This window comes from Ambystoma mexicanum, chromosome 8 (genome assembly GCF_040938575.1).
Source record: "Ambystoma mexicanum isolate Mex_15411 chromosome 8, UKY_AmexF1_1, whole genome shotgun sequence".
NCBI lineage: Eukaryota > Metazoa > Chordata > Amphibia > Caudata > Ambystomatidae > Ambystoma > Ambystoma mexicanum.
The window spans coordinates 1,714,393,031-1,714,415,085 of record NC_090929.1 but is presented as its reverse complement, the minus strand read 5'-3'; the positions used below and the strand labels follow the sequence as shown (position 1 = coordinate 1,714,415,085).

Here is a 22,055-nt window from a genome sequence, read left to right as displayed (position 1 = left end):
AGAAAGAATATTCTTTATCCCCTATAAAGTCATCTATCCTTGGTTCCTCATGAGGGTAAAGTGTCACTGATAGGATGGAACACATCAGGTCTCCCAGTGAGCTGTCCTAGTCCATATATCATTTTGTTCCATATTGAGTGAATTGACCTCCTCCATCACCAGTGTCATTTCTTTCAGTGTCAATTCCAGAATTCCGTGCCTGTCCTGTACCTGTTATCTGTGACAGTTGCATTGGCAACTGTTGAGACTGTCCCTGTGGAAAATGTGTCCCATTCTGTGGTTGCAAACTTTGCTGTACTCCCGGTGCTTGCTGCTGCACTGTGTGATTTTGTGCAACCCCATTTCCACCCTGCTGCGAGAACGCAGGTGTATTCACCATCCCTCCTCTTGTACCTTGGTCGTTTTGCACCATTCCTTGACTTCTGACTGTGCGTGCTAGATGCCCTGTCATCCCACACGTCCAACATATTGGCGGTGGTCTGATTATTTGCCCATTCTGCATATCCTGGTTGCCGTTTTGCATGTTTTAAAACCTCCCTGATTAGTCTGGAAACCTCCCTGATTACTCTGCCATCCTCTTCCTCGAAAGCCTCTTCCTCTTGGGTAAAACCAGTAATTGCTTTGATCACCCTGCCCTTGATTATTGACCTGCTGCATGTTTGATCCATCTGTGTTAGTAATCATTGCCCCTTCAATGGCATATTTATACAACTTTTTTTGCACTTATTTGGCCTCTTGCCTTTTCGTGCAGCATCCTTTTTGCAATTTTTCTCTTGCAGCAGCCTGCAATAGTGCACAATGGTCAACTGTATTTCAGACCACAGCTTGGCCTCAATTCCTACCAATTTCTTGAGCTGCTTTTTTACTTGTTCTGGCAACCCTTGGCATAAAATATGGTAAAACACGGGTATAGATTTCCCCCAAGATTCACAAGTTTCCAGCACCCAGGCATCTTGGAAATTCTGAATGTAAAGCAAAGGATCATCTGACTCCTTCATTTTACGTGTCATTAAAGCTCCCATATCAGAAGTGTCTGGGTATAGCACTCGAAGCGCTTTCCATACCGCGATTCTGCAATTGTTAAATGGTGCACTCTCATGCTCAGTATTAACTGTAGTCACTCCAGGCTAACCTGTACGTGTCCATACATCGTCAGCTCTATCACCAAGTATGGTGATTAAAAGACCCTTAATGTCCCCAATAGCTAACGTGTTGCCTCCCGTCATTCTTTCTAACTCATGTATCCATTTTCTGGCTCCCGATATCAACATTGAGAGCTTATTTTTCAGGTTTTCTCAATCCATTTGTGTCCAAGGTATATATTGTGGCCTTGTTCCTCCTTTTTCGAGTAACGGGACTGTGACACATGACACTCCTTTTGCACTCTCATGATCTTTCTGTCCACCGCAGAGGTGATATTCCTGCATCGTTGTCTACCTGGTAATGCCCTTAGTCTCCTCACATAGGGTGGTGGAGACACCCCCCTCTGACCATATGACACTCCTTCATGCCGATCTGATTGCATGGCTAACTCTGATGTCTTGGGTGCAGACCCACTACAATCTGACCATCTTATTCCCTTTCCTCTAGAGATGCATTTCTCGGGTCTTCTCTTGTCTTCTCTTTCTTTACATTGTTCTCTTTCTGCATCTGATATTGTCTGTGCCCAACTCGTAAAACTTCTCTCATTCTCCTCTTTTCTGGTTATCGTCAGCCTATCTAAGGACAACTCTCTATTTCTGCTACTTCGGGAGGCGTCATCAGTATCGTACAACTGAGTGCTCTCAAGATGCTCGTCCTCTCCTTTCCCTTGGAGTACCTGTTCTAGCCCCATTTCATCATATATTCTCTCAATTATCTCTCCGATGCTTCTTGTGTCAAAGTCATCTTTGATATTTGCCCTAGACATGCCTAGTGCTGAATCGTACTCAGGGAAGAATTCTTCTATATCTTCCCAGTCTACTACTGCATCTGGTTTTTTAACCACTCTTTACAGATATTCAAGATCCCGTGCTCTCTGTCTTCGCTTACGTTCTATGTTGTCATCAAACTCTCTACACTTCTTTGCTTCCTCTCTGACCCTATCTTCTTCTTGTTTCCTAGCACCTCTGCATTCATTTGCTCTTTGTTTTTCCTCCTCTCTTTGTCGTTTTATCCTCTTTTCCCGTACTTTTTCTTCTTCTTCTGCTATTCTCCTTTGTTCCTGCCTATCCTGATCAACAGCTGTTCTTTGCTTATGATTGCGTTTTTGTTGCTCTTCTGCCTTTTTCTGTTTTCTGACTTGCTCATCATGATATAACTGCTCTCGTTTCTGTCTATCCTTCTTCTTAGCCCCTTTGTTTCTCAATTGGTTTTCATTTTTCTCCTTTTTCCTTTTTAATTCATCTTGCTCTCCCTTTTGTCTTATATCCGCAATGCCTTTGCCATCGAGTTTCAATAAAATCTATCCTCCCATCCATTTGTTCTGTGCGAATGCCGTCTCATCAGTTCTGTCCTCATCTCCTTTCCATCTCTTTCCCACTCTTCCTGTATCTAGAGATGTACTTGCTTGTGTTTGGTCTCCTTTTTCCTTTTCGTGCCTCTCCTTGTCCTTCAGAACTTTGGAGGTAATATCTCTGTCTGTGTCTTTCTCTGGACTTTCGTCACGACTTTGCATAAGCAACTCATATGCTGGGTTGCTATATCTCGTGGCTGCTTTAAGTTCTCTCAACAGGTATAATCTCTTGTCTTTACTAGATTCGCTTTTCGTTTCAGATGGGGCGGGTGGCGCAGAAGGCTCCTTAACCTCCTCTGTGCATATATTCAGTATCCAATCTAATGGTGGCTCCTCCTCCTTTTCCTATTGGTACATCTTCCAAAGCTCTAAACTTGATAGGCATTTGTCTAACTTTTTGCCAGTATACGTGGCGTGCAAATATGTCGTCATGTGCTGCAGGACCGTTTTGGATAGCGATCCTCCTTGGGGCCATGGCATAAACATTTTGTTTGCGGTCCCTTTAACCCATTCTGCACTGTACAGTTTAAGCTTAGGTGCATGTTTCGGTAACTGTTTGCACAAGTTTACCAATGGGGTAATGTCATCCATGCTTAACCTGTCTATCCTTTCCTTATATAACACTTTGTTATGTTTTACGTTTCACAAACAAAATCAACAATATGAGTGAACACCAATCGTCACAAGCTCCAATCCCGTTTTTTTCAAAAATAATTTCACCCTTACTTTTATAAACAAAGCTCATCAATCTATGCCATGCAACATTTTATCTATTCAATCGCTCAATTTTCATATTATTTTTTAAAGTTTTTTATCTCCTGACGTCATAAAACATAAAATAGACAAGACAGACTAAATAGACTCCGGCCGGCTACACAAATCTCATGCCATATTGTGAAAACAAAATCAAAATATCGAGGCTGAATACCCCAAAAGGAAACACACCGAACACGGGTTACAAAGGAATATACAAGTACTGGATCCAGTTACTAAGAACAGAGCAAAAATCAGATAGCTATCGGCCCTCAGTACAGCACAACGAACTCCAACGTGGTTCAATGTGTTCAGTGAGAGACGCTGTACATTAGAATGCATTGGCTTTTTATACTTTTTGTGAGCATGATGTCCAGCCCCACTTCGGGTTAATATTCCACTAATACATCACCGATCTAGGGTTCATGCCAAGTCTTGCACATCCGCAATATCAACAAGCCTATACGGCAACTATGTATTCTGGGATTTTCCATGTAGGTCTTCTTAAACATTAATACAATGTAGTTAAACAAGTGTTCTACGTTCAGTATTTGAATACATTGTCTTTATCGTATACTCGTGGATTAGTTTCATTGCACGAGTAATCCCTTACACACAGGTCAACGAAGGACAAGGTCTCAGTTCACGACCTCAACAAATGGCCTGCAGGCAAGTTACATATTAGCTACGTACAGAGGTCAAGACGGCCATGTTGTATTTCGTAATGACATCGTCCACCATTTTAACTCCCAGGGTGACTTTACAAAGCAAATCCTAAAATGGCGGGTTGACCTAAAATGGTGGCTTACATTGATTTTAAGGTCAGGACCTTGCAACACAGATTCCTTCGCAAGTGATTTACGAGCAGCTTGGCGTAGGTCAATATACATATATTTATTGCATTAGCAGGCACGATATTATTCCTCTTTTGACAATATGCTTCTTCAGATGAATCCTACCCCTATTTATTATTCCAACAGAGAATTTAAGGCCACTTCTTTCAGATTGTCTTTAATCGATTCTGGTCTCCTACATCATCCTATCAATTCAGGATCTTAAATGGAGGCTTCTTCTAGCGCTCTATTAAAACATAGGTATCTGGGTGTATACTCCTCTCTTGGTTACTCCCAGTATCTCTCTCTATTTCTCGTTCATTCTTGAGTCAATGTTTTTCCCTTATATATGCATTATGCTCTTACTCTGTCATTATTTTTGTCCCACCTCCTTCCGTTACCTTCCTTTACTTGTTCTAATGCATGCAACCTTTTGCCAAAGCATTCAGTCCTTTTCACTCACCGTTCACATATTTTTCCTCTTCGGATGCTCGGGATCACCGCCTTCATTACCACCTTTTCTTGCTGCTCGTAGACGCGGGAAGGGTTTCTTGGGGGAAAGCAAAGGTTCCTTCAGACCTAACCTGCAGGGTTTTTAATTAAACTAGCCACTATCTACGGGCAGCTTCTCGTTCTATCAGCCAGATGGCAAAGGACTTGTGATATTGCCGAGGACCCGCAGTTATTTATGTCGACGGTCAATGGGTGTCTTATCTAATCGAACCATCTAATCTCTGCTACCAAGTGAACTGGATAGACCCCAGTCGGCCCATAAGACTGGGGGGTCTCCAAACAGCCATTTAAGATGAGCAGCAGCACCCTCGAGATAGATGGGGATGCAGATTCGTACTCTTGAATCAAATAATAATGACAACTCAATAGTTTGGCAAAGGGAGTCAGTTTAATAACAAGTACAAAAAAATGGGAGTTTAATGAAAATCAGCAACTGCTCGATCTTCCTTCTCGCTTAAACTCCAATTAATTTCAGAAAAAACATAATATTTATACCAAAAATTCGTCAACACTGACGTGTAAATCTTAAAACTTAGCATGCAACTTGATTGGTTAGAGGAAGGTAACTTTCATATAGGTACTATATCTGTATATGGTAATGCGAAGAGGGGATTGGATGAACACTGCCAGGTGGGGCAACCAAGCCCTTCCTTCAAAATGGCTACTGTAAACGTCACTAAAAGTATGACGTCTCATTGGTTCTACTTACTATAGGACCCTAGATTACTTGGTCCCTTGTGATTGGGTTGGCACCAACCCCACCCGTACTTTTCCACTTCGCTTAGCAGCATGCAGAATAATGAGGCTAGGTGCGGGCAGTTAGTCTGCACCCCAGCTTTCCTACAATTATCTTACAATCAATCATCACCTCAGTGGTCATGTGTCAATTATTTCCTTGTAGTTTGGCCTTGAGTCTGCATTTTGATCTGGGAAAGTTAAGGAGTATGGGTACGGCAGGGCTCCATGCGTAGGTAAGAAAGTCTCATCCCTTCCTGCCTGCCTTGTCACGTGATTTGGACACCGTGAAATCGGCCTCTTCTTCATGCAATTTTGTGTATTTGATTTAATTCTGCCAGTCGTCTATCATCTGTAGCTTATATTGACCTTTCTGAACAGGATACTCTTTTCTTTTTTCTCTTTTATTGTATCCACTGTTGGCCTATTCCAGCCAATACGACCTTAGCTTCTTGCCATGGTTACCTTCAGCTGGGTTTCTCTCCATCTTAATTCTCTATTTGTTTTCTGCAGCACTCTCTTTCTGAGACCTTTAGTAACCTCTGTTCAATTCTGCTTGTGTGCGTAGTGGAAGTATACTTATTTGCCTTTTGAGGTAGATATATGTATAGATGGCACTTGCCACAATCTATTTCACTACTAAGCATAAGCAAGCCTCATGATTTCTTTGCAGCATCTGTACACATTTAAACTGGTTGCATATCTTCATCGTGTATATCGCATAAGCTTCTCCAACTTGACATCAGCTGTTTCACCATAGGCTCAAAATGTCCCTTATCCATGGTATTTCGTCTCCTTGTCATTATTCTCAGGTCATTATATCTTCCACATGTGCGTCAGTCCAATTTCTCATGATGTCACCATTCGTCTTCCTTTAGTATCTTCTTGGCTTCTTCGGGTATTACATTTTGACAACCGTCATTCTGTCTCGCTTGTGTATATGGTTTTCTCGATGGGTACCTCACTGTCCAGGTTTTGTTAGGTTTCGTTACTTTAATAGGTGCTGGTATTCTAATAGGCACTGGGCAGAGCCTGATGGCGTCTCTCTGCTGGTTTATTTGCTCAACATACATCACATACTTTGGCGTGAACGTTCCTGGTACTACGAAGGGGACGGTTGGAGTGTGGATGGTGCTTGGCACTTACTCTTCACAAGTACTTGTAAATACAATCACACTAGGTCTATAACCGCTAAAGAGTACACTAGCATATCTCATTATATTCAGCTGGCAAAGAAACACTGCACCTTGAAAGAAATGCGTCCCAACGTAGGACAAAAAAGTCCTCAGATATATTTCAGGCAATTCACGTGCTTTGTGTTCAAAATATTCATACGGACCTGTAAAAGGACAGTGATATTTTTCAATACTGAGAAATCAAGATGTAATAGCTGACTTTAATTAACCATAGACAACTACATACCTGGGATTCTAGAATACTGTTTTCCCAGAAGATCGTTTCACACGACTGACAGATCGATATATTCCCAATAAACTGCATAGATGCATGCGCCACAAAATGTATACCTGTTAGCCCAAAATTACAAAATTTGAGTGTCATCAATGTTATTGTCACTAATGTTAATGTGATAAAAGAAACAGAATGCTGAGTCGTGCTCATCTGATAAATAACCAACCAGTATAGAGTCTCTATGACCAGTAAAGCATGTGATTAGAAGTACCAATCAATCTTACCTATAACAGGTTAGCTCCCAATGTGAAAAGTATGTCTGATAGTAATTCACTGGACCCGCAGTCTAGCCATTACACAAAATAAATTAATCCACTTAGAGCGTGCAACGGGCTGTTTCCATCACGTATGCGCGATGATGTCACGCGTAATCCAACGTGTGATGTCAGATTTAAACAAAGAGACGTCACAGTTTCTTTGTGGAATGATTCTGCTTCGTTCCTGCATTTTAAAAAAAACACCATAATCTTACTAATGTGAGCTATTGAGTGTTAGTACTGCTCATTTACCAAATATTGGTTCATACAGATAACCACCAGATGAAAATAAAATTCATACCAAACTTTGAGTGATATATTAAAAAACCGTCATACTCTGCCTACATGTGTTGCTAATGTGATCAATTAAGTATTAACACTAATCAGTTCCCAGGTGTTGGTTTGTGTAGATATCCACCAAATGAAAATTAAATTAATAACTAACTGCATTAGAATGAGAGCCGTATCCATTGATGCACTAATTTGATCAGATCATAGTTGCATCGCAACATTCCTGGATAAATCTGTGAAGTACCGAAAGGTGAAATGCTGACAAGGGTTCAGCATTCTCATGGCATAATACTAATAATATATAAAAAAAAATTTGATCCCGAACATGAAATATGTGAACTAATCATAGAAACACTTTCATTTCATGGTCTGTGTTGAGACCATTGAGCGTGCTTCTCAGAAAACATTTAAGTTTACATTCCAGCTGTCTCAATTTAAGTTCAGTGCCCCCCCCCCTCTCTTGCCCCTCTTAGTTTTCATTGATCCAATAAACCTAAGATCTTCTTTGTTGGCCAACTGGTGTTCCTGTTGCCAATGTAAAGCAAGTGGTCATTTGGGGTCAGTCGGTCTCAGGCTCGCCAGGTGTTCCCTTATCCGGACCCTCAGCTGCCTGATCGTGCTGCCCACATCTAGTTTTCCACAAACACAAATGATGGCGTAAACGACAAAACAGGTTTTGCAGTTGATGAAGTCCTTAATATTCACTGTCATACCATATTTATCTGTGAAAGACTGGCAATTGTCTTGTGCATATTTGCAGAAATTACAACTCCCACACTTGAAGAAACCTTTAGAAATACTGAGCCAATTCCCTGTTGTCTGTTGAAGATTAGTCAAAAAAGATGGACTGACCATTTGTTTAATGGTCGGAGCTTTGGTGAACGTGAATTTAAATTTCCCAGATACATAGGGTGCTATATCCTTGTCCAGTTTCAATATATGCCAGTGTTTCAGAGCTAATTGGTATAGTACAGACGAATCATTGGAATATTGTGTAATAATAGCAATATGCTATGGATGTTCGATGACTTGCCTATTTGACTTGACCAGTTGGGATTGTTCTGTAATGGCATATTTATTGTGAGCTTTCTCAATGAATGACGGGCATTATCCCCTATTTTTAAATCTCTGAGTGAGAATATCACATTCATTAACATAGTCATTGTCTAGACTCCAGTTCCTCCTGGCTCTAGAGAATCCCCACTGGGCATGTTATTGATGGTACTCTTCCGATGACTACTGTGAGCATGTAAGACAGAATTCACTTCTGTGGGTTTTCTAAATGTTTTGGTCTGTAATACATAATTCTCAATGAAAATGTTAAGGTCTAGAAACTCAATATATGTGGGATTTGACTGTCCAGTTGGTTGAATTCCAAATGAGTTCTTGTTGGGATTTGATACAAAATGTTCAAAGGATTCCTGTGATCCCCTCCATATAATCAAAGTATCATCAATGAACCTTTTCCAGGAGATCAAATTGTTCATCTTACCTTCTAGAACATTATGCTGCATCTCTCATTGTCCTCCAGTCACCCCCTTTGTCCCCATCTAAAGGTCAGGCATCTTTAGCTTTAACCAGCCAAAGAGCTCTCCTCCTTCCCCCTCTCTACATCCTGCGTCCCCCCTGTCTGACCCCATATCTCTAACCTGAACTGTCTAAACCATGGGTGCACAACATACGGCCCGAGGGCCAGTTGCTGCCCGCCATGCCGTTTTGTCCGGCTCACCAGCAACAAAGACTTTCCTAATGGAGGGCAGCCCGCAAGCAGCATCGGCCGCCCTCCATTAGGTAAAGTCTTTGTTGCCATCCGGACCGGACAAAACACTGGCCCTCATTGGTTCGGGGCACATGCACCACGCAGTTCCTACAAGCCACGTAGTGCGTGTGTGCTGCACCAATGGAGGGCCTGCACTACGGCTGGCGTGGCCAGTAAGGCTTGATGCCGGAAGGCATTTCAGCCTTGCCCCGCCCACGCCAGCCGTAGTACGGGACCTTTGCCAGCGTTCCAGCTAGCCTGCCTTCCAGCACGTTGTCCGGTAAGTACAGATTTTTTTTGGGAGGAGGGATGTTTGTTTGTTTATGTGTGTGTGTGTCATTTGTGCTGCTTGTATGTTGAGATGTGGGTGTGGGCTGTCTGTCGGGTCTGCCTGAATGTATTTGTGTGAAAGTGCAGTGTGTGTTGAGATGCGGGGGTGGGGTGTGGGTCGGATCTGCCTGAATGTGTTTGTGTGCAAGTGCAGTGTGTGTAGAGATGCGGGGGTGGGGTGTGTGTCGGGTCTGCCTGAATGTTTGTGTTTGTGTGCAAGTGCAGTGTGTGTTGAGATGCGGGGGTGGAGTGTGTGTCGGGTCTGCCTGAATGTTTTTTTTTGTTTGCAAGTGCAGTGTGTGTTGAGATGCGGGTGTGAGGTGTGTCTCGGGTCTGCCTGAATGTGTTTGTCTGCAAGTGCAGTGTGTGTTGAGATGCGGAGGGGGGGGGGGTGTGTCGGTCTGCCTGAATGTGTTTGTGTGCAAGTGCAGTATGTGTTGAGATGCAGGGGTAGGGTGTGTGTCGGGTCTGCCTGAATGTGTTTATGTGCAAGTGCAGTGTGTGTTGAGATGCTGGGGGGATGGGGAGGGTCGGGTCTGCCTGAATGTTTGTTGTTGTTGTGTGCACGTTCAGTGTATGTTGAGATGCGGGGGTAGGGGTTCTGGGTCTGTATGGGTGCATGCTTGTGAGTTTGGTGAGTTGGGGGTTGGGGGGTTGAGGTCTGTATGGGTGCATAGTGTATTGGTGTATGCTTGTGGGTTTGTGTGCTGAGTTGGGGGGGTAGGAGTTCGGGTCTGTATGGGTGCATAGTGTATTGGTGTATGATTGTGGGTTTGTGTGCTGAGTTGGGGGCTCTGGTTTGTATGGGTGCATGGTGTATGCTTGTGAGTTTGTGTGCTGAGTTGGGGGTGGGGGGTTCGGGTCTGTATGGGTGCATGGTGTATGCTTGTGTGTTTGAGTGCTGAGTTGGGGGGTGGGAGTTCGGGTCTGTATGGGTGCATAGTCTATTGGTGTATGCGTGTGGGTTTGTGTGCTGAGTTGGGGGTGGGGGGGTTCGGGTCTGTATGGGTGCATGGTGTATGCTTGTGAATTTGTGTGCTGAGTTGGGGGGTGGGAGTTTGGGTCTGTATGGGTGCATGGTGTATGCTTGTGAGTTTGTGTGCTGAGTTGGGGGGTGGGAGTTCGGGTCTGTATGGGTGTATAGTGTATTGGTGTGTGCTTGTGAGTTAGTGTGCTGAGTTGGGGGTGGGGGTTCAGGTCTGTATGAGTATGTATGCATGGTGCATGCTTGATGGCATGGGGCATAGTGTTTGGTTGGGGGGTGGGGGCCATGGTGTTTGGTTGAGGGGTGGGGGCCTTGAGGCATAGTGTTTGCTTGAGGGGTGGGTGTCTTGGGGCATAGTGTTTGCATGAGGGGTGGGTGTCTTGGGGCATAGTGTTTGCATGAGGGGTGGGTGTCTTGGGGCATAGTGTTTGCATGAGGGGTGGGTGTCCTGGGGCATAGTGTTTGGTTGGGGGCCATGGGGCATAGTGTTTGGTTGATGGGTGGGAGCCATGAGGCATAGTGTTTGGTTGGGGGGCATGGGGCATAGGGTTTGGTTGAGGGGTGGGAGCAATGGGGCATAGTGTTTGGTTGAGGGGTGTGCGCCATGGGGCATAGTGTTTGGTTGAGGAGTGTGGGTCATGGGGCATATTGTTTGCTTGAGGGGTGGGTGCCAGGGGACATAGTGTTTGGTTGGGGTGGGGGTCATGTGGCATATTGTTTGGTTGAGGGGTGGGTGCCATGGGGCATAGTGTTTGGTTGAAGTGTGGGGGCCATGGGGCATAGTGTTTGAGGGGTGGGCACCATGGGGCATAGTGTTTGGTTGGAGGGGTGGGTGTAATGGACCATGGGACATAGTGTTTGGTTGAGGGGTGGGGGCCATGAGGCATAGTGTTTGGTTGGGGGTGGGGACCATGGGGTATAGTGTCGCACTCCAAGAGTGAACCCAATAATAAAGGTAAAACAGGCACACTTTCTGTGGAAACCTGACTCAACAAAGGCCATACTCCTCTTGGGCATCCCAAACAGCAAAGTATAGCAGACTAAAATAACGGAATGTCCAATCAAGGGTCAATTAAATATATATAATTTAATTAAATAGACAATATGCAATAGCTAAATAGAAATAAATGATAACAATGGAAAATGTGTAGTACAAAATGTAAGTTTGAAATACAAATAAAAATCGTTACACCTCAAAAACGTATTATTTTTCCATGTGTTTAATAAAAATTGGGGGGTGAAAAAGCCTCCTGCCACACCATGCCTGCTGCGCCTACCGCCCCGCCCACATTTACTTTTCAGCACACTATAGCCATCATGTAAGGTACTTTCGGCCCTCTGTCAAAACCAGTTGTGCACCCCTGGTCTAAACAGATGTCGTGGTTTATTACGCGGTCACTCCCGACTGAGGGAGTTCCTTTCCCCCAATGTGGGGGACAATAAAGCACTATGTTTTTATTTGTTTCATTTTGGTAAGGCTTCCAACCCGTCTCACACCCAACCCCAACAATTGCCCAGTGCCACAATAGACTAGGAACCAGGCTGGTGTGTATTCAAAATATATATATTTATTGATTTATTTCAACCAAATATCACAAATGGATTGATATCAGCCACCAATGCTGTGGCAACACAAGAACTAAATGACTTCCGTACAGGCACCAACACAGAGATAATACTAAGATATGCAGTTACAAGAGTTTCCTTTTAAATCACCCACCAATACAGAAAAGAACAATTCAACCCACACAGTTATTGCAGATTTTGTTATGCTTTTCTCCCAGCAACGCTCACCCTCCAAACATCAATTAGACTTTACTCCTCTGAATGGAAGGCAGTGGCAGAGAGTGGGAACACAGTGGGAAAATCGGATTTGGGATTTGAATCACAATGCAATATGAGAGAGAAAACAAATGGGGACATTCGTTTTGCCACAGCTAAAAAGAACAGGCAGGGCTTTGGGGTTTTGGTCAGAGCACAATGGGAAATCGGTTTTGGGATATAAGCACAGCTGCAATGTGAAAGAATGAAACGCAAGGGGGATTTTGTTTTGCTACACCTGACAAGAACAGGCAGGGCTTTGGGATTTTGGTCAGAGCACAATGGGTACACAGGGGCAAAGGCACTACCAGGCTTCCCACTTCTGATTTAAAATGAAGGGATCAATAGGGGATTTTATTTTTACACCCTGTGCACACACTTGGAAGCAGGGCTTTGGGGTTAATTCTTTTGGCAAATCTGTATGTCTATACCGGCTCACAACAAACAGGGAAGAGTTTGTTAGTTTCGAATGCCAACAAATACCACCTGTGATTTCTATAGGGGAATTAATTAATTTACTTTAATTAAATATGCTAGGGATCTACACAGCAAAACAGGATATTTTTATATGGGGAAATAACTAAAACAATGCTGGAAAAATATAGGGCCTACACAATCTATGGCTTTGGGGTGGTCTTACTTTCAGGAGAGGTCTGGAACTAGGCATCAGGGAACATCAGGGCACCGCTGGGACAGCAAGGGGTCAGTCAAGGATCTCCTCTGAGTCATCCAAGGGGTCCCAATCAGCTTCTATGTCTCCTGGTTCCTGCCTCCAATGCAAGCTTTGGGCCTCTCTGCTGGGATGTTTCTCGTCAGATTTCGGAAGCAGGTTGCCTCTTGGAATTAGTGGAAGAACCCCAATTCTAATGCAAACTAATCAACTTCTAGGGCAAATGACGTCACAAACTTGTCATGATTCTCGCAAAAGGGATTGGTTGATTATCACTACCCACCTCCCACCGGTGTCTGATAGGACCAGGGGATGAGGGAGTGATTTGAGACACCTGTGGAAGGCGAAAGCTTCATCATCACACTTTGACAGATGGGCCTGACCATGTTTTGACACAGAAATCTCTCAACATGGCAAGTACCTTAAATTTCCAAATGTTTACATGTATGAATATATTTTTAAGAACTACAATTTAAGGCGAATCAGCCAAGATTAGGCTGCAATCTGCACGGCCTTCCTATGTAGAGATATAGTTTTTCTTCATTTACTCAGGATCCATATCAGTGAAAAATATGCCACTTTACCATTTCCGCATTAATTATTAACCTGGACGCGCATACCAACTTTCACCTCTCTTGGAAACAAGGGAAGGCTCAAATCAAATTTTCCTTAATAACTTTAGTTATGTCTATCACACCAAAATCGTTTTAGCGTGGTTGCAAGGGGGTGACTGTCACCTTTAATAAAAGTCTGGAATGACCGTTGTGACATGTATGCTGCCCTTTGCATGCAATAAAATGTATTTCTTTCCATTAAACATACTGCAGTTTCACAGGTCCCTTTCACTCCTGCCCCCACCTTTTTTAAGTTTCATTTCTCTTTAAGGACGTGGCTAAGCAGAGAAGCCTGATAGCTGCACTAATTGACTTTTTATGGGACTTGTGACCTGGAGGTCACTCCTGCTGCCTGAACGAACATGACTTTATCTGGTCTTCACCTTGTTTTCGTTCTACAAAGTGTATTTCTGTAAGTACTGGTCCTGATTAAGGATGACACTCAGGCCCCTTGCTTCAGGGCCGCAGAGGAAGGGCCTTTGAGGTTAGGTTTCATGTTCTGGAGAAATTACTGGCTTATGTACCCAGCAGCACATGGCCTTTTAAACTCCCACACAATTGCAATTTTAAATGACATCTTATAATGCACACAGTTTCAACATATAGAAGTATTGTTTCTAGATTGTCCATATATATATAAGGCGGGTTATATGCAGAAACCATGTTCACATTTTGAAAGTTTGGCATGCATTTTGCTGAGCATATTGTCAATCTGGATGAGGAAAAACGAAAATGACATCGTTTTATTTATCTCACATGAAATGCTCCATTTTACTTTAGCTGCTTGGAGCACAATCTGGTATACCATTGAAGATACTGTGCCCTGTGGTTTCTTTATATGTCAGTGCAGCTCTCCATGGATTTGTCTGCCACAGGTCTTTCTGTTCCTTCCTGAAAGGCATATCTTTGCATTTTTAATTTTAGGCCCACTTTCTTTCCTTTAGATTTAGGTTCCATAGGCCTTATGTCCGACAAAATTTCCTTGCTGGCCTTATATTACGGTGAGCATTCATAAATGACTCTGGCCTCTTTATTTCTGGCATTTAGGGGTTATATTTCACCCCACACAGTAAACACCCATATCCCTTTATTCAGTGCTTAATGTGTGGGGATGTTCGAGCCCCTTATTGTCCCTTATTGTCTCACGATCACTTTGAATATGATATCCATATATGCATCAATCACAATGAGCAAGTGGGAGCTGCAGTGTAACCCCAAATATGCTGACACTGTGGGAAGCAGCTGTGGGTGGTGGCAGCAGTGGTGGGGAACTGCCCACGTACAATGTCATAGGAGTGCCCCAACATTTTTGGGCCTTGGCACTTTTTTTAAACAAATTAAGCACTGGGTGTGCCTGGTCCCTGGCCTCCACCGGACATGGGAGGGATGGCAGCACTGTGTCCATTGATAGGGGCTTGATCAGGCCTCGCAGTGGTGGCTTTGCCAACTGGCGTGTCTCCCCACTGTCTAGGTGAGGGGCCACTGAGCACTGCCTTGGGGATAGCAGCAGCCATAGGTACTGTTGGTGTGCCAGTTGCAGTGGTGGGTGGTGGAGGTGGTGATGGTGGCACAGGTGGTGATGGTGGTGAAGGTGGTGATGGTGGTGCAGGTGGCCTGCTAGCCCTGCCCTGCTGTGTGGCCCTGCTGGCGAGGAGTGCGGGCTGAGCAGGTTTGTATGCAGCTGATGTGTCAGAGGTTGATGTTCCAGCCCTGTCATTGTCAGTGGACTGTGTGCATGTTAGAAATGGTATGCAGTTAGTCATCTTGAGTCATGTCTGGGGGCTTGCATTACACTCATGCAACATTGTGGTTGTCTTGCAGCTGCTCATGTGATGTGGATTACTTGGGTATGTTGGCTTCAATGTGTGTTCCTGCAAGTAGGTGGTGGGAGTGCACATTGCCTGTTGGCCTGCCAAGGTGGCTTGTTGTTGTGTGTGCAGTGGGCCATCAATTCATGACAGGGACTCACTTGTCATACATGGGTGCTTCTTGTGTGTCCATTTGTCGGGCGCCACGTTTTGGCTACGGTGCTCGTGTATGGCTGCATCTACCCGCATCCCTGGCACGTGTGTGTTCACTGGCCATTTGCTGTGACTGACATGTGTTGGACCCATTGCCTTGCCCATTTGGTGCTTTTCTGGTGGGGGATGCATGCATTTGGACACTTCTGGAACTGCATGGCAAGGGGAAATGGGAGATTCGGGCATGGAATGGGAAGAGCTTCGCTTGGAATGGAACGAACTTGGCTTGGAATGGGAAGAACTGGGCTTGGAATGGGAAGAGCTTGGCTTGGAATCGGCAGGCTAGGCCTTGCCCAGTTCAAAGGTCAGAGTCTGGCGTTGGCTGCAATGCCCACTTTTCAATGTCTTGAGGGTGGTCTTCCCAGGTTGCGTGCTGCTCATATTTTCTGCTATATTTACCCATCCGCTCACTGTTGTTCGACTTCTTGTCCGCGTGCTGCCCACTGGAGTAAGAGCTTAATCGAGCAGCCTGGCAGGGTTCATACCCACGGGGAAACACCCTATAATCGGCTCATTAAGTGCAATGCCCCAGATTCACTAAGTGCATGTTGACTTCTGCATCCTGTGTGCTGTGCATGAGGGTCCTCTATTCACATGCAGAGTGTCTCACAATACACCCCGCCCCATTCTCCCCCCCCCAGCATACCTGCCGGGTGAGTGCCTGATAACGAGCTATCCACAGGACATGAGTACCCATGTGGGGGTGAAGAGTGGGGGATCAAGCCTACCCTCAGGCTTCATGCCTACCCTTAGGGACCAAGTCTAGTCTCAGGGGTCATGCCTATGCTCAGGGATCATGCCTACCCTCGGGGATCATGTGTGCCCCTCAGGGATCATGCCTACCGTCAGGGGTCATGCCTAGCCTCAGGGATCATGCCTACCCTTAGGGACCAATTCTAGTCTCAGGGGTCATGCCTATTCTCAGGGGTCATGCCTATCCTCAGGGATCATGCCTACCCACAGGGATCATACCTATCCTTAGAGGTCCTGATTACCCTCAGGGATCATGCCTACCCTTAGGGATCATACCTATCCTTAGAGGTCCTGATTACCCTCAGGGATCATGCCTACCCTTAGGGGTCATGCCTACCCTTAGGGACCATGTCTAGTCTCGAGGGTCATGCCTACCCTCGGGGATCATACCTACCCTCGGAGATCATGCATGCCCCTCAGGGATCATGCCTACCCTCGGGGATCATGCGTGCCCCTCGGGGATCATGCCTACTCTTGGGGATCATGCGTACCCCTCAGGGAACATGCCTACAATCAGGGGTCATGCCTATCCTCAGGGATCATGCTTACCCTCAGGGATCATGCCTACCCCTAGGGTTCATGTCTACCCTCAGGGAACATGCCTACCCTCGGGGATCATGCCTACCTTTAGGGATCATACCTATCCTTAGAGGTCCTGCTTACCCTCAGGGATCATGCCTACCCCTAGGATTCATGTCTACCCTCAGGGAACATGCCTACCCTCGGGGATCATGGCTACCTTTAGGGATCATACCTATCCTTAGAGGTCCTGCTTACCCTCAGGGATCATGCCTACCCCTAGGGTTCATGTCTACCCTCGGGGATCATGCCTACACTTAGGGGTCATGCCTACCCTTAGGGTTCATGTCCACCCTCTGGGATCGGCCTACTCTCAGGGATCATGGCTACCCTCAGGGAGCATGGCTACCCTCGGGGATCATGCTTACCCTCAGGGATTGTGCCTACCCTTAGGGATCAAGCTTACCCTCAGGGAGTGTGCCTACCCTCAGGGATCATGGCTACCCTCAGGGATCATGATTACCCTCAGGGATTGCAGCTACCCTCAAGGATCATGCCTACCACTAGGGTTCATGTCTACCCTCGGAGATCATGCCTACACTTAGGGGTCATGCCTACCCTTAGGGTTCATGTCCACCCTCTGGGATTGGCCTACCCTCAGGGATCATGGCTACCCTCAGGGTTCATGTCTACCCTCAGGGATCATGCCTACACTTAGGGTTCATGTCCACCCTCTGGGATTGGCCTACCCTCAGGGATCATGGCTACCCTCAGGGTTCATGTCTACCCTCAGGGATCATGCCTACACTTAGGGTTCATGTCCACCCTCTGGGATTGGCCTACCCTCAGGGATCATGGCTACCCTCAGGGTTCATGTCTACCCTCAGGGATCATGCCTACACTTAGGGTTCATGTCCACCCTCTGGGATTGGCCTACCCTCAGGGATCATGGCTACCCTCAGGGATCATGGTTACCCTCAGGGATCATGCTTACCCTCAGGGCTTGTAGCTACCCTTAGGGATCATGCTTACCCTCAGGGAGTGTGCCTACCCTTAGGGATCAAGCTTACCCTCAGGGATTGTGCCTACCCTCAGGGATCATGGCTACCCTCAGGGATTGTAGCTACCCGTAGGGATCATGCTTACCCTCAGGGATTGTGCCTACCCTTAGGGATCATGGCTACCCTCAGGGATCATGGCTACCCTCAGGCATCATGCTTACTCTCGGGGTTCAGGCACTGCAGCCTCATTTGTAAAAGTAGAGACATCACTCATTGGAGTCAGCTTTAGGAATCCTCTCCATTGTACTCTATGCAGCCCACAGCTGCCTCCGGTGGGGTTTCCCAGCTGGAGGCAAAGCCCCCCACACCCTCACACAGCACTGATTTTTTTTATTTCATATAATCTGCTTTAGTTTTAAGACACATTTCACATACAATGTAGTCATACATTCAATACTTATATAAAAACCATACACTAAACACATTCTTTCTTTAAAAGTAGAAATCTCAGCATTTTGAAATGTGCCCCATGAGCGTGCACGCATCTTGGACACCGGGCGCGCGCGCACGCATGCACGCACGCATGCATGCACGCACGCGCGCCCTCTGCAGCCAGAGAAGTGCGACCCTCGGCCGTAAGCGAGGCGTCGTTTGCTGACTTTGCCACTAGGTGGCAGCAGCTGCGTGGATGATCCGCGCCTCGAGTCTTGACGCCACTGATGTGTCGGGGCGGAGGATCTGCTCCGAGGTCGGGGTCCCACAGAGAGCAGAGGGTCTCCCTGAGAGGAGCGCCCAGAGCCTCACACGGGAGGCGAGACCCTGCAGGCAGCCCCAGTGACTGGCCAGCAGGTGAGTGTGCAGGGGAGCTCTTCCAAGCATGAGTGAATGAATGTGTGATGGCAAGATAGCTCAGCGGGTCAACGCTTGTCTTGGATTGCGTGTAAAACCCGCAATCACAGGTTTATCCATCAGGAGTCTGGGCGCTAAGGAGCGTCATAAAAGAATTGCGTTCTTTTGAAAATATATTTTATTAGTTATTTATAAAGCGTCGCTGAAAGCAAAAGGGAGTGGATACACTCCCCATTCACTCCTTTTCTCTCCACTCTACCTGGAAGTTATGTTGTGTAGAGGAGCTCTGCGGCGCCGACGGGCTGGTAGCGCCTAATAGCGCCTAAACTCCCAATTCAGGACGAATACAGATAAGATGTATGTTGATGGCTGCACCTGGCACTCTAGCGCTGTACTCGCAGGGATGTGTGGGGTCCTGGGCGGCAAAAGATGTTGTGTGTGTGTGGGGAGGGGGTGGGGGGATTATTTGCATACATAGTTACACCAATGCTGTTACAGAAAATGGGATCATGGACATCGTCTGTAATAGGCAAAGGCATCATGGGGAGTTACATTAAGAACACGTCACCACCAGCCGGGGACAAACTGTGACGTACAGTGTATAAGTGGTCACGGTTCATATTGACCTGTGGCAATATCAGGAGTGAGGGGGTTTAGAAGTATCAGAGAGTGCCTTGAATAGCCTGTGAATTTGGGAAGATAAGGAATAGTGAGATCAAAGGATTTGCCCGGGAGCACACACTTAGGTTGTGTGGAGAAGCCGGGATTTGAGACCAGTCTGCAGTTCAGGACCTTGAACATAGCTCTTCTCAGGTGTCATTGGCAGAAATATTATTTTCTTTGAAGACATCTGACTGTGGAAGGCCATGCAAACATATGATGCTTGTGTTGTGCTGCAAACGTCTACAGGGGGTTGCCCCACATTATGGTGTTAATCCCTCCTACTGAGTGGGGATACAATGTATCTAACCAACAAAAAGGAAGGACCTTGTGTTTTGCTAACTAAAGTTAACTGCTGTTTTTTGCAGGAGTTTCCCAATTGTTTCTGTTTTGTTGTGTATGTTTGCCCATATTGTCCAAAGCGGCAAGATGCTCCTATGCATGGAGCTACAGATAAGGATTATTTTGGCTGCCAAAAGAAGTAAACTACAAGCAAGTTCCAGGGATGTCATGAGAGGGCAGGGATTGGCCAAGGGGCAGGTAGGGCAGGATCCAGGGATGACATCTGAGGGCAGGGATTGGACCTGGGGCCGGTAGGGCAGGTTCCAGGGATGTCATGTGAGGGCAGGGATTGGCTCCGAGGCAGGGCAGGTTCCAGGGATGTCATGTGAGGGCAGGGATTGGCCCTGGGGCAGGTAAGGCAGGTTCCAGGGATGTCATGTGAGGGCAGGGATTGGACCTGGGGCAAGTTGCAGGGATGTCATGTGAGGGCAGGGATTGGCCCTTGGGCAAATTGCAGGGATGTCACATGAGGGCAGGGATTGGCCATGGGGCCGGTAGGGCAGGTTCCAGGGATGTCATGTGAGGGCAGGGATTTGCCCAGGGGCAGGTAGGGCAGGTTCCAGGGATGTCATGTGAGGGCAGGGATTGGCCCTGGGGCAGGTAAGGCAGGTTCCAGGGATGTCATGTGAGGGCAGGGATTGGCCCTGAGGCAGATAGGGCAGATTCAAGGGATGTCATCTGAGGGCAAGGATTGGCCCTAGGGCAGGTAGGGCAGGTTCCAGGGATGTCACGTGAGGGCAGGGATTGGCCCTGGGGCAGGTAGGGCAGGTTGCAGGGATGTCATGTGAGGGCAGGGATTGGCCCTGGGGCAGATAGGGCAGGTTCCAGGGATGTCATGTGAGTGCAGTGATTGGCCCTGTGGCAGATAGGGCAGATTCAAGGGATGTCATGTGAGGGCAGGGATTGGCCCTGGGGCAGATAGGGCAGGTTCCAGGGATGTCATGTGAGGGCAGGGATTGGCCCTAGGGCAGGTAGGGCAGGTTAAAGGGATGTCATGTGAGGGCAGGGATTGGCCTTGGGGCAGGTAGAGCAGGTTCCAGGGATGTCATGTGAGTGCAGTGATTGGCCCTGGGGCAGATAGGGCAGATTCAAGGGATGTCATGTGAGGGCAAGGATTGGCCCTGGGGCAGATAGGGCAGGTTCCAGGGATGTCATGTGAGGGCAGGGATTGGCCCTAGGGCAGATAGGGCAGGTTCTGAGGGCAGGGATTGGCCCTGGGGCAGGTAGGGCAGATTCAAGGGATGTCATGTGAGGTCAGGGATTGGCCCGGGGGCAGGTAGGGCAGATTCAAGGGATGTCATGTGAGGGCAGGGATTGGCCCGGGGGCAGGTAGGGCAGGTTAAAGGGATGTCATGTGAGGGCAGGGATTGGCCCTGGGGCAGGTAGAGCAGGTTCCAAGGATAACATGTGAGGGGAGGGATTGGCCCTGGGGCAGATAGGGCAGGTTCCAAGGATGTCATGCCACGGCAGGGATTGGCCCAGGGGCAGGTAGGGCAGGTTCAAGGGATGTCATGTGAGGTCAGGGATTGGCCCGGGGGCAGGTAGGGCAGATTCAAGGGATGTCATGTGAGGGCAGGGATTGGCCCGGGGGGAGGTAGGGCAGGTTCAAGGGATGTCATGTGAGGGCAGGGATTGGCCCTGGGGCAGGTAGGGCAGGTTCCAATGATAACATGTGAGGGCAGGGATTGGCCCTGGGGCAGATAGGGCAGGCTCCAAGGATGTCATGTCAGGGCAGGGATTGGCCCAGGGGCGGGTAGGGCAGGTTCAAGGGATGTCATGTGAGGGCAGGGATTGGCCCGGGGGCAGGTAGGGCAGGTTGCAGGGATGTCATGTGAGGGCAGGGATTGGCCCTGGGGCAGATAGCGCAGGTTCCAGGGATGTCATGTGAGGGCAGGGATTGGCCCTGGGGCAGATAGCGCAGGTTCCAGGGATGTCATGTGAGGGCAGGGATTGGCCCTGAGGCAGGTAGGGCAGGTTCCTGGGTTGTCATGTCAGGACAGGGATTGGCCCTGGGGCAGGTAGGGCAGGTTCCAGGGATGTCATGTGTGGGCAGGGATTGGCCCTGGGGCAGGTAGGGCAGGTTCCAGGGATGTCACATGAGGGCAGGGATTGGCCCTGGGGCAGGTAGGGCAGGTTCCAGGGATGTCATGTGAGGGCAAGGATTGGCCCTAGGGCAGGTTCCAGGGATGTCATGTGAGGGCAGGGATTGGCCCTGGGGCAGGTAGGGCAGATTCCAGGGATGTCATGTCAGGGCAGGGATTGGCCCCGGGTCAGGATCCAGGGATGTCATCTGAGGCCAGGGATTGGACCTGGGCCAGGTAGGGCAGGTTCTAGGGATGTCATGTCAGGACAGGGATTGGCCCCGAGGCAGGTAGGGCAGGTTCC

At 47.3% G+C, this 22,055-nt stretch overlaps 1 protein-coding gene across 2 annotated transcripts in view; it reads left to right on the top strand.

Moving 5' to 3' along the window:
* CHST15 (carbohydrate sulfotransferase 15) overlaps window positions 1-22,055 on the top strand; it is a 615,742-nt gene that overhangs the window by 6,000 nt on the left and 587,687 nt on the right. The window contains exon 1 of one of the 2 annotated variants that reach the window (XM_069612031.1): window positions 18,555-18,668. The exons of the other annotated variant lie outside the window; for it this stretch is intronic. The gene's annotated coding sequence lies outside the window, so the exon portion shown is untranslated. Of the gene's footprint in view, window positions 1-18,554; window positions 18,669-22,055 lie in introns of those variants that run through there. 2 annotated transcript variants of the gene reach the window in all.